The sequence below is a fragment of the Cupressus sempervirens genome, chromosome 8, assembly GCF_028749045.1.
Source record: "Cupressus sempervirens isolate cs-2001-9-10 chromosome 8, ASM2874904v1, whole genome shotgun sequence".
NCBI classification, from domain to species: domain Eukaryota; kingdom Viridiplantae; phylum Streptophyta; class Pinopsida; order Cupressales; family Cupressaceae; genus Cupressus; species Cupressus sempervirens.
Window position 1 is genome coordinate 726,677,878 of NC_143125.1, and position 10,838 is coordinate 726,688,715.

General features: G+C 33.6%; 1 pseudogene; it reads left to right on the top strand.

Annotated features, from left to right (window-relative positions):
* The first annotated feature begins 377 nt into the window (after window positions 1–377).
* LOC149544500 (secreted RxLR effector protein 161 pseudogene) lies at window positions 378–1,046 on the top strand (annotated as a pseudogene).
* The last annotated feature ends 9,792 nt before the right edge of the window (window positions 1,047–10,838 follow it).

Here is a 10,838-nt window from a genome sequence, read left to right on the forward strand (position 1 = left end):
AAGGGAAAGAACAATTGGTTTGCAAATTAAGGAAGTCTTTATATTGTCTCAAACAGGCTCCAAGGGCTTGGTATGCTAAAATTGATGAATATTTTCAAATTCAAGGCTTCCATAATAGTCCACATGATCCAAATTTGTATGTGAAGAAATTTGCTAGTGGTGATATCATAATCATTGTGCTTTATGTTGATGATCTTATTATCACAGGACATAGCATGGATAAAATTAGTAACATAAAGTTAAGCTTGCAAAATACATTTGAGATGCTAGATCTTGGTTTTCTACACTATTTTCTTGGTATACAAGTATGGCAAAAGGATGATGGATTTTATCTTTCTCAAACTAAGTATGCCCTAGACATATTGAAGAGGTTTCAAATGACAGATTGTAAAAGTGTATCTACTCCAATTGCTCCGGGGTTGAAATTAAGCAAGGACATGGAAGGTGAAGATGTTGATCCTACCTTATATAGGCAATTGGTTGGTAGTCTTGTATATTTAACACACACTCGTCTTGATATTTCTTTTGCAGTTAGTGTGGTTTTCAGATTTTTGAGCTCACCTAAAGTCCCACATTGGATAGCCGCTAAAAGAATACTAAGATATGTGAAAGGGACTTTAACGATGGGCATCTATTATTCATTTCATGGAGATATTTCCCTTATTGGCTATTCAGATTCTAATTGGGCAGGAGGCATGAATGATCGTAAGTCCACTACAGGTTATGTTGTTTATCTTGGTGCAGGTCCCATTTCTTGGTGCAGTAAAAAGCAATCTACCATAGCTCTATCCACTACAGAAGCTGAATATACTGCGGCAAACAAAGCAGCAAAAGAAATCACTTGGCTACGAGCTATTCTATCAGTTCTTAAACAACATCATGCAGGGCCTTCTCTACTTCTTTGTGACAATCAAAGTGCCATATCATTATCTAAGAATTCCGTGTTCCATGCTCGCACCAAACATATTGAAGTTTATCATCATTATATCAGGCATCTCCTCCAACAACAGGTGATTCATCTTCAATATTGCAAGACACAGGATTAGATTGCTGATTTATTCACCAAAGCTTTAAGTGAAGCCAAGTTTGTATCTCTTCGACATCTTTTGGGCTTAAGAGCAGTGACATAATTGTCTCATGGTTGTCATTCAGGGGGGATTCTTATGAATTCCAACCATTGTATTTAAGAGATAATAGATTCATACGTAGATTATGGGGGGATATTTACATAGTAGATATTTAGTATAGCTATTGTAATTAATTTAGGGGGGATGTCAACATAAATTAATTACACCGCACAGTATGGTCGGCACCGACCAAGATGTTTCTAGAGGCGGCCATCCTTCCAACTGCCAACTACTCTCATTAAAAACATTACCAAACTCTTCTCTAGAATACTCTGTACATTCAGCTATAAAAAGACTGGCTGGGCCTGGAGTTTTGCAGCGCTCATTTCCTGAATATACTGCTGTGTTATGACTATTACAGAGCATTGATTAAATGATGGAAAAAAGTAGCAAGCTACGACACTTTCTACACCAAAAGGAGATGCATGTAACATTCTTAAATGTTTACTTAAGAATACTCCTCCTTTAATAATGGCCTCCCTATAATTTCATCTTCTACTTTGGCACATAATCAGGAGAGCTCTAACTACATGCTCTTTACTCTGCAGATATCATTCTTATATGAATTTTACAAGTGGAATAATCCCACTATCCTTGTTTTCTATTTTAGTGCTACTCCCATCAAATGATGATAAGGACTATCAAATAATATATTTTCCAGCAAGCTTAGACAATTTCGTACAACTATTTTGTAGCATTATTAATGGTGGAACAACCGAAGACGAAAGAATAGGTAATATGTTCTCCTAGAAAAATGATTATAAGTTGTGAAGTTGGATTACTACAACCACCTTGCCTTTAGGACTTTTCAATGTGAGAATCTCCACAGGTATTTCCCTTTGTTGATATTCAGAACTCTTATATTTGAAATAGAACATTGGGAAATATGGTGACATATATTACCCATAAGACGCACCATAAGCACTAGAACTATGATATAAATAGAGTTACATGATTAGATTATTTATTTTATTGGTATGTTGCAATTGAAGCTTGTATAATTGCAGTGCTTGTATATATAATCTTTCTTTGTATTTATCCGCATATCAATCAGTTTTCATTGTCTACAAAGAGGCATCGGGCAAGAGCACAAAAATGCTCAGAAATTAGTTGTTTCCCAACTGATTGAAATCTAGTGCAGACTACTAGAAACTCAAGAAGCATTACCAGGGTCATATGATGTCTATGCAGACCTATAAGGTCATTAAATGATGTAAACATGGCCAATAGTGCCATTTGAAAACAATTTGAATCCAAAAGTTGTTAGTGTAGTCAAAATGCCAAGTTTGGCTAATAAAAGCCTAATAAGGGCTAAATGTGGGTTTATGGGTAATTCAATGGTTTTAGCTAATGTTTCACCTTCTAAAGGTCATCAAGTGCCCATTCAAATGTAATGGAGTCATGAAAAAAAAGATAAATGTAATGAGAGTTGCCAGCTTAACATACCTAACAAGATGTATCAAATCGACCAAGAATGGTTACAATAGGTTCTTTCTAGTTCAGAGGGGTAGTTAATGGTTGATTGTTGGTTCTAAAGACTAACAAGAATCTATAAATTGTATAATTCTCTATGGAATAGTAAAGAGTTGTGGTAAGAAGCCTTGCTATTAATAAAAAAAATTGTGTGTTTCCTGCACATCTTCTCATTCATTCCAGTTTGCAGACATTAATGAATGGACAGAAACTATATTAATTTCAATAAATTCTTATTGTATTGCATGGAACATGGATATTCTGTATTTTTCTTTTGATTTCATTCCATTTCATTTAAAATTAAGGGAGATATCAGAATTTTTGTGTAGGTCTGTTACTAAATCGTAGGGTAAACAGTGAGCAATAAAAATGTAATAACTCAATGATTTGACATCCATTTGATAGTAAATCTTGGTGAAGTAATGGAGGAGGGCATGTGTATTGATTATTTAATTTGTGCAGGCTTCCAAGCAACAACAAGCAAGTGTTTGGAATGAAAGAAGGTAGTTTGCAAACAATGAATGCATAATTGTCATAGAAAAACAGTCTCAGTGCAGGGAGAAAGATCTTCCAAATCAACTGTTTGATTTTTCTCATCTTTTGATATGTTGCAAGAGATCTAGGTCTACACACTTTTCCTGGAGCGATTGAGAAAATTTGGTCGGGTTAAACAGTTATGGCTGACTGTGTACATGTCTATCAAAAAGACTAGTAACTTTTTGTTGTTTTAACAGTAAAAGCATGTAAGTAGGATTTTTTCCACAAGTTGCCTAATTAAAATTGTTTGAATAATGAGGAGAGTGAAGTAAGAAATGCACTCAAATTGTATGAGGTTCTTGAAAAGGTTGGAGGCCCAAGGATAGTGCTAAGCAAGTGCATTTGCAAAGATTGGTGGAACTGTTACTAATGACAGTCATAAGGTAACTTTGTTATATGTTGACTGGCAAGAGTTGTTTTTCAAGAACCAAATGTGTCGGATAGAATGTGGACAAGGCCTAGAATATCTAAGGGTGTTGTACCAACACTAAGGTCAATGGAACACATAGTACGAAGGACTTTTTGGGACTTTCATGATAGAATGCAAGGTGCCTGTCACAGAGACAATAAGTAGAATTGTATTGTCCTTGAACCAAGTTGAGTAGGTTGTTGGGCATCTTGGTCATTCAAAAAAATGTGTAATAGGGTTTCTATGCTAGGTTATTATGAACCTAAGATCAAGGTTTGATCCAAATCTAAGATCCATATGTGGAAGTATGCAATGAAAGTTGGTTACAACCAATCATAAAACAATGAATGCTGATCAGGGAGAGTTTGATCAAGTTATAATCAGAGGTTAATGGAATTGAAATGTGGAGTGTAGTGGATCCTAGCGTATGATTTGACCATTAAGAGGTCTTAAGGTAAGGAATGAGTTTGGATATAGAATCTAGGGAATTGATACATTTGAGGAAATTTAAAGTGTCATTACAAAACAAACATGGAAAGATGAGTTTTTTCCTTTCAATTAGTGTGTGTTCACTATCCCTCATCAAAATCAAAAGTATCAATTGCCAATCAAACCTAGATTTGCACCTCTCGATAGCTTGATTTTCCACCTACCAAGGAAGCAATTAAATTGGCAAGTATAACTTATATTAGATTCCCAGAACACACCTTGTAGGAGTGTTTTGAAGATGTCTGTGGTAATTTGGATGAAAAGAGAAACTTGTGAGACATACTACATTGAATGATATAGTGGATGATCCTATTACTGTTGAGGAGGAGCGAACTGTGATTAATCTATGGACTTCTGAAGAGAGAAATTTTCATAGAGTAGTTTTCCATGTTTGGGAAGAACTTCAAAAAGGTTCCTTCATTTTTGGAAGGCAAGACTGTAACAAACTGTATTGAATTATATTACAATAATCTGACTGAACGCAAGACTGTAACAAACTGTATTGAACTATATTACAAGAATCAAAAGTCAGATAGCTGTGAGAAATTAAAGAAAATGCATAAGGTGCAGAAGAAAAGAGATTGCCACCATGTTAGTAGTTTGCAACTGTTCGAAACAATCATCACCAAGACTCAAATGTAATTTCATTGGATGTATTCAATGCTTTTTTAGTTGTACTTGTAAGCACCAATCACCAGGTAGATATTTTTCAAAACACCCTACCTAAGCATACTCTAACAATAGTTATGGGTCTGATTTCTAAGAAACAGTCAAGAGATGTTGATGATCTGGAAAGTGAAATAGAGTGCACTACTGCAGCAGATGTTTTAGAAAAGATTTGTGGTGTGTTATCATCCAACGCAGTGATTTCTTCTAGAACCGGTGGATCTAATCAATTTGAAGTCCTCCAGGAGAATATTTTTTCAAGCTCATTCATGAATGATAGTGATTACCCCTTACCTCTGTTGGAGTTTACTGAATAACAAATGTTCAATACCAGAATGATAACACTCATATAACCTAAGGATCAGCCAATTCCCATTATCAATTACATAAGTAAATCATTTGGACCCAACTTCAACAAAACCAAAGGATGGTTTCCTACTCTTTTGGCTCTGCTAAACCAAGGCGGGTATACCTAGGGATGATTCTAATGCAAACTGATGTATAGAGATCTTTTTAGTTTCATTCTAATTCTCATCTATCACCCACTAACACATGAGTAGTTTACTTCACTTCTTTCAATATTCCCAAACTTGTATGCAACCCTTATCAGCAGATCTGGTCGTCATTCTCCTTGGATTTATAAATATCCCTGATAATAGCAGCTATCTAAGACTCAGAGAATAGATATAAATGAGTAGTGACCAGCATTTATAACTTTGGACAAAATTGAATGAAAAATGATTTTGATTTTATAATTGTTATGATATGCAGCAACAGAATTTATCCTTGTTCACTTCTGACTTATATGACCAATGCCTTATCCATTGGGAAAAAAATTGACTATTGGTGGGAGATCTAATTCAGTTAACTTGTAAATGAATTAATCAATTGTAATCACCCATTTCCACTCTTATGAAGTATCCTTTCTATAAACTCATAAACCCTACTGATTCATTGAAGCATTTCTATAATTCTTTGAATTAAAAGCAACAGTGATATCAACATACAACCCATCCAAATTGGATTCAACCAAATTAAACTTTATTTAAAATGACTTCAAAGTAAACAAACCCATAAAAAGGAACCAAAAATCGATGACACAAATATATTGTAAATACCCCTTTGTATTATCCTTTCAGATGACTAATACAATGACCAATAGAATTCAAAGGACAACCCAAAACAACTTGTTGGTTCTATCATTTCAATATATCTTTAGAAAGTACAACTAGAAAATAAACTCAAAACAGCTACACACTGTTGGACCGAATGTATTCTCTCAAAGACTTAAAATTGTACAAAATTCGGACCATCACATTGCCTTGAAAACTCATTTATATAGGCATGAGTTGCAGCAAGCAAATGGTAGATGTGACTGACATGTGTCCTTCAAAAAGATTTTTTCATACATCTGTAACAAAAGGAAAAAAATATGAATAACAGAAAAATTGATACATCGAACATTCTTTTGTGGGTCCGCTTCTATTATTTCCTTTGGAAAGGCAAGAATACTTTGATCAGATTCCTTTAGTGTTCTGCTTCCTCGGGATAGGTGGCCATCAAATGTGGCAGTAATGAGTCACCTCCCGCTACCTGAGGGTCCTCTTTGTCTTTATCATCAGTAATAGAGGTGGCTTCTACTTTTGTATCCTCTTCTTTCTCATAATCTTCCACCTCATCATCTCCTTCTGTCTATTCTGTAGACATAAGTTCTTCCTTCCACTTATTGTAAATAGTGTCCTCCGACCAATCAAAATTTAGAATTTCTCTTTGTACAGTTACTAAAGAATTTGCATTTGCCTCTAAGTCAACAAAATCTTTTTTGATGATATTATAGAATAACTGTACTTTTACCAACTCCTCATTTGTCATTGCCCATAACAAATGGCATGTTTCATTTATAACCTTATTTATTCTCTCACAGAAGGCTTCATCTAGCTTCCTCTTCCATTCTTCCTTTTCCTTTATTTTATCAACTGACTTTAGAGTAGAAAGGAATAAATCATTTTTTTTCACAAAATACTTGGAAAAACAATTAGTTAATCTTCTATAGGAAGAATCTTTCTTATCATCAAAACCTTGCAACTTATTTAGTAAATCAAAAATTCCTTCTATCTGATGATATATTAAATGAATAATAGATATACAAATAGCAATGATATTTGAACTTCTCTCTATCCACTTCTATACAATGGGTCTGAATATAGCTTCATTTTGCTTCAATTCATTCTTGATTGTTGAAATCCTTGATAATTGATCAAAAAATGTGGGCCATTTTATCATATCTATTAAATACATGATACCCTGCCTCAAATTTTGTTCATGCTGATTGTTAAGCTCTACATGCATTGCATACAACTTATTCTTCTCCTCTACAAAATCTTCTGCAGTATAGAACTGAGGCCTTTCTAGAGTATTAGGTATCTCAATAATTGGAGTGAACTTGAAAGGTTCAATAGGTGGCCTAGGAGGCTATACAATCCTAGGTCTGCTAGATTCTCCTACTTTTCTTTTTCCAAGGACCTTCTTCATTTGAGATAAAAAATTTTCCATTGATTGTATCTGCATACCCCTTTCCTCATATGCTTTCAAAACTTCTTCAAACCTAGCATTGAGTTGGGAAAATTTATCTTCCTCTTGGCGAAACACTACACTACCAAATTTTAGCATTTCTGATGCCATCCCAATTATTTGTTTACTACCTACCTCACTAGCCCTGAACAGTTTCAATGTACCAGTATGCTCTACAGTGGAAATCTCATGCATTCTGGTATTTTCCCTCTTTTCCATGGACCATATAACAAGGGCTTGGTGGTCATCACTAAATTTGACTCCTCTATTAGCCTATAGTATTTCTTCAGCAATCTTCAATTGAACATCCCTTTGTTTTCTTACTAAATAAAAAACAATGGCATTTTCTATATCCCATTTTGGAAGGAGGACTCCTGACTGTCTAACTATTTGCCTCCCAGCTTCAGGAGTAAATTGAGCAAAATCATTTAAAAATTTATATTTCACCTCTTTCTTAATATCTGAATCAAGTTTGTCTAGTTGCTCAGCCTTGATCTTCTTACAAGTTTTCTCAAAATTTTCCATGTTTAATCTCCACAAAAACTGAGCAAAAGACCTAGACTTTACAAAATTCTCATCATTAATAAACCTTTCAGAAGCTTGGGTAACTATTGGATCAATTTTCTTACCTTGGTAATCAACAATGGTTAGGTCCAAGGAAGGTGTAGGAGGTTCTTGTGGCTCTCCAATATCCAAATTTGTAGGAGTAACAATCACATTCCTTTCTCCACCCATTTGTCTAAGCTTCTCCCATAGAGATACTTCATCATCTATCTGGATTGGGGATTGGCTTGGGGAGTATTGTTCTTTTTGAAAAGAAAAAGGCCCCTGCTCTAATGTTTGCCTTTTTGGAGAGCTGGCTTCTGATGAAGGGTTGGCTGTTGCAAATATCAAAATGATGATACAAAAAAAAGTTTTTAAAATGGATAAGAAGAGAAGGAACATAATCCAAGGCCTACAGGGTAAACATGGAGTCACTATAAAAAATCATTAAAGGTAAAGGGAAAGATCATGAAAGTGATGGTGATGATTATGAAGAAGATGAATATAAAGGTAAAAAGCTTGTGGTTGTTGAGCCTCATACACAAAAGGGTAAAAATATTGTGGTGGTAGTGTTGACATTACAATCATATTTTTTATTAGTGACATACATTTATTCAGATTGTAAGTATCTACGGAGAATATTGTATAATTAATAGTGTTAACCAAGCATGTTAGACTCTACTGAGTTCTACAATTGCTACTAAGTCCAAGGGACACTATTCAATTTTTGCCAAGCAGTTTGTACTGTAATGGTGATCAGTAGTGTAGACCGAGCTTCATAAGGTTTACCAAGTTCCTTACTGCAAACCAAGTTGTGCAGTACTTACCAAGCTCACATTTATAAAAATGTAAATTCAGTGTTGATTGAGCCACTTAGTGTTAACCAAGTGACTCAATTTATATGCAGAGTTTTGGTGTAAATTGTAGTGCCTGCCCCTGGTTCGCATTTTGTTATCATTGCTGGACTCTTTTAGAGCTAGTTTTATGTTGTTGGTTACCAGCATTCTTTTGAGATTATCAGATATTGTGCTATAGATTCAGTTTATTATGTGATGAGATTACTTAGACTCTACATTTCATGTATGTATGATGATTATTTTTAGTGTTCGCAATTATTGATGATGATTATTACATTGCTTTCAGTTATTAATGATGATTAGTAAGATGATTTATTATCATATGTGTTTTCTTATGAATACTTATCCCATACTTGCATCTGTGTGGTGTGTGTGTTTTCTTTGTGTGTTTTCTTTTGTATGGCATGTCTAATATGGTTAAGGGAGGGAGTCGTAGTCATGTGCTAGTTGGGATCTACACGATGCACCACTTCCTGCCATTGCCTGTTTAGTTTAGTATATATTGTGCTTGTACATGCGTGATTTTTATGCAGGTTAAGGTACCGGGTATCGACTTTCCTGAATTGCCAAGATGAGCATACCCTATCACATTATCTCAATGATAAGAGAGGGGAGATAAATTCTCAAGTCCAAATTCCAACCCTTTAAGCCATTTGTTCTAACTAAAAAATTAGGACAAGTATCCGAGTTGAGTACGCTTCGAATATGTTGGATGACATAATTCGTGATATAAACCCTTGGTTTTGATTTTGTATGTATTTTGGCTATGATGGGTTTTCATATTTTTACCTTATGAGTCTTTGATGTATTTTCTATTAATTAAGCTTAATTAAAAGAATTAATTAATGGTTTAATTAAATGGAAAATTAATATGGTATTTTAATATTTATTTTATTTAATTAATTAAGAAATTAATTAAATTAAATAATTAAATTTGAAAATAAAAGTTAAATGTTTATTTGGAATGTGACAATATTTATTTTAATAATAATATATTTGGAGTTCATTTTTAAATAAATGACTAAATAATAATATTATTAAAGTTAATAAATATTTTAGCAATTAAGTTTTGGAAAATAAAATTTAAAAGTGGAAAATATATTAAAATTATTAAAAGATTTTAAATCTCATGTGATTAAAATATAAATATATTAAGATTAAACAAGTGGAGATATTAAAGTTAGTGCATGAGATTTAATAATAAATAAATTAAATTAGAAAGAGTAAAGTAAATATTATATTAATGATTGTGCATTATTTTAATATTTGCTCACATAGGAGATGGCAAATTCTTGGGAGTTGTCATGTAGACAATATAGGAGTTTGTACTCTAAGAATGCACAAGTTGTCTACACTTAGGAGTTAGCATCTTATTTGAGCACGTGGTGTCTACAACTTTAACACTTATCTAAAAAGTTGGAGAAGACCCATGCTTGGTTGTCATGCTTATCTTCTAGTTGTTTCTAGAGACACTCTAGATGCATCTTAGAGGCTTTTAAATAGAGGCTCTCCTAGTGTGTTTGGACAAGCTTAATGCAATCTACAAGCTTAAATGAAAAGCTTAATGAAAGCTACAAGCTACAAGCTTAATGGAAGGAGAAGTTCATATGCTCATATATTTTCTACATGCTCATATGCTTCTACATGCTCATGCTCATATGTTTCTACATGTTCTTATGCTTCTTCAAGCACTTTTTGTCACGTGAGAATTTCGGTTGGCTTGGATCATGGAGGAATTGCGAATGTTGGAGAAGGAAGAGATTTTTTATTAACTTCTGAGGTATGGCAAATTAGTACCGGTGTCTAAGAGCACTCATGATATTTTCATATTCCCTTTGCACTCTTTCTCTTTCTGTCTTCATCATGTCTATTATATGTGTCTGAATACTCTTGTGAATGAATCTACAATTAGAAATTAGAATCCAGATATGCTATTTGGTTGAGAAGAAATCAATAGACAACTTATTAGAAAACTCTAGATCCAATTTAGGAAAGAAATTAAATCTAAATCGAGTTTGGGTTCGAATTTATATTAAATTAGAAAGACAAGATTTGGAATAAAAATAAAAATTTTATGATAAAAATTCGAATGATTAGATATAATCTTTCTATCAATTATATTTTTTGATGTGTATGAACAAACCCTTTTATGGTTAAATTTAGAGA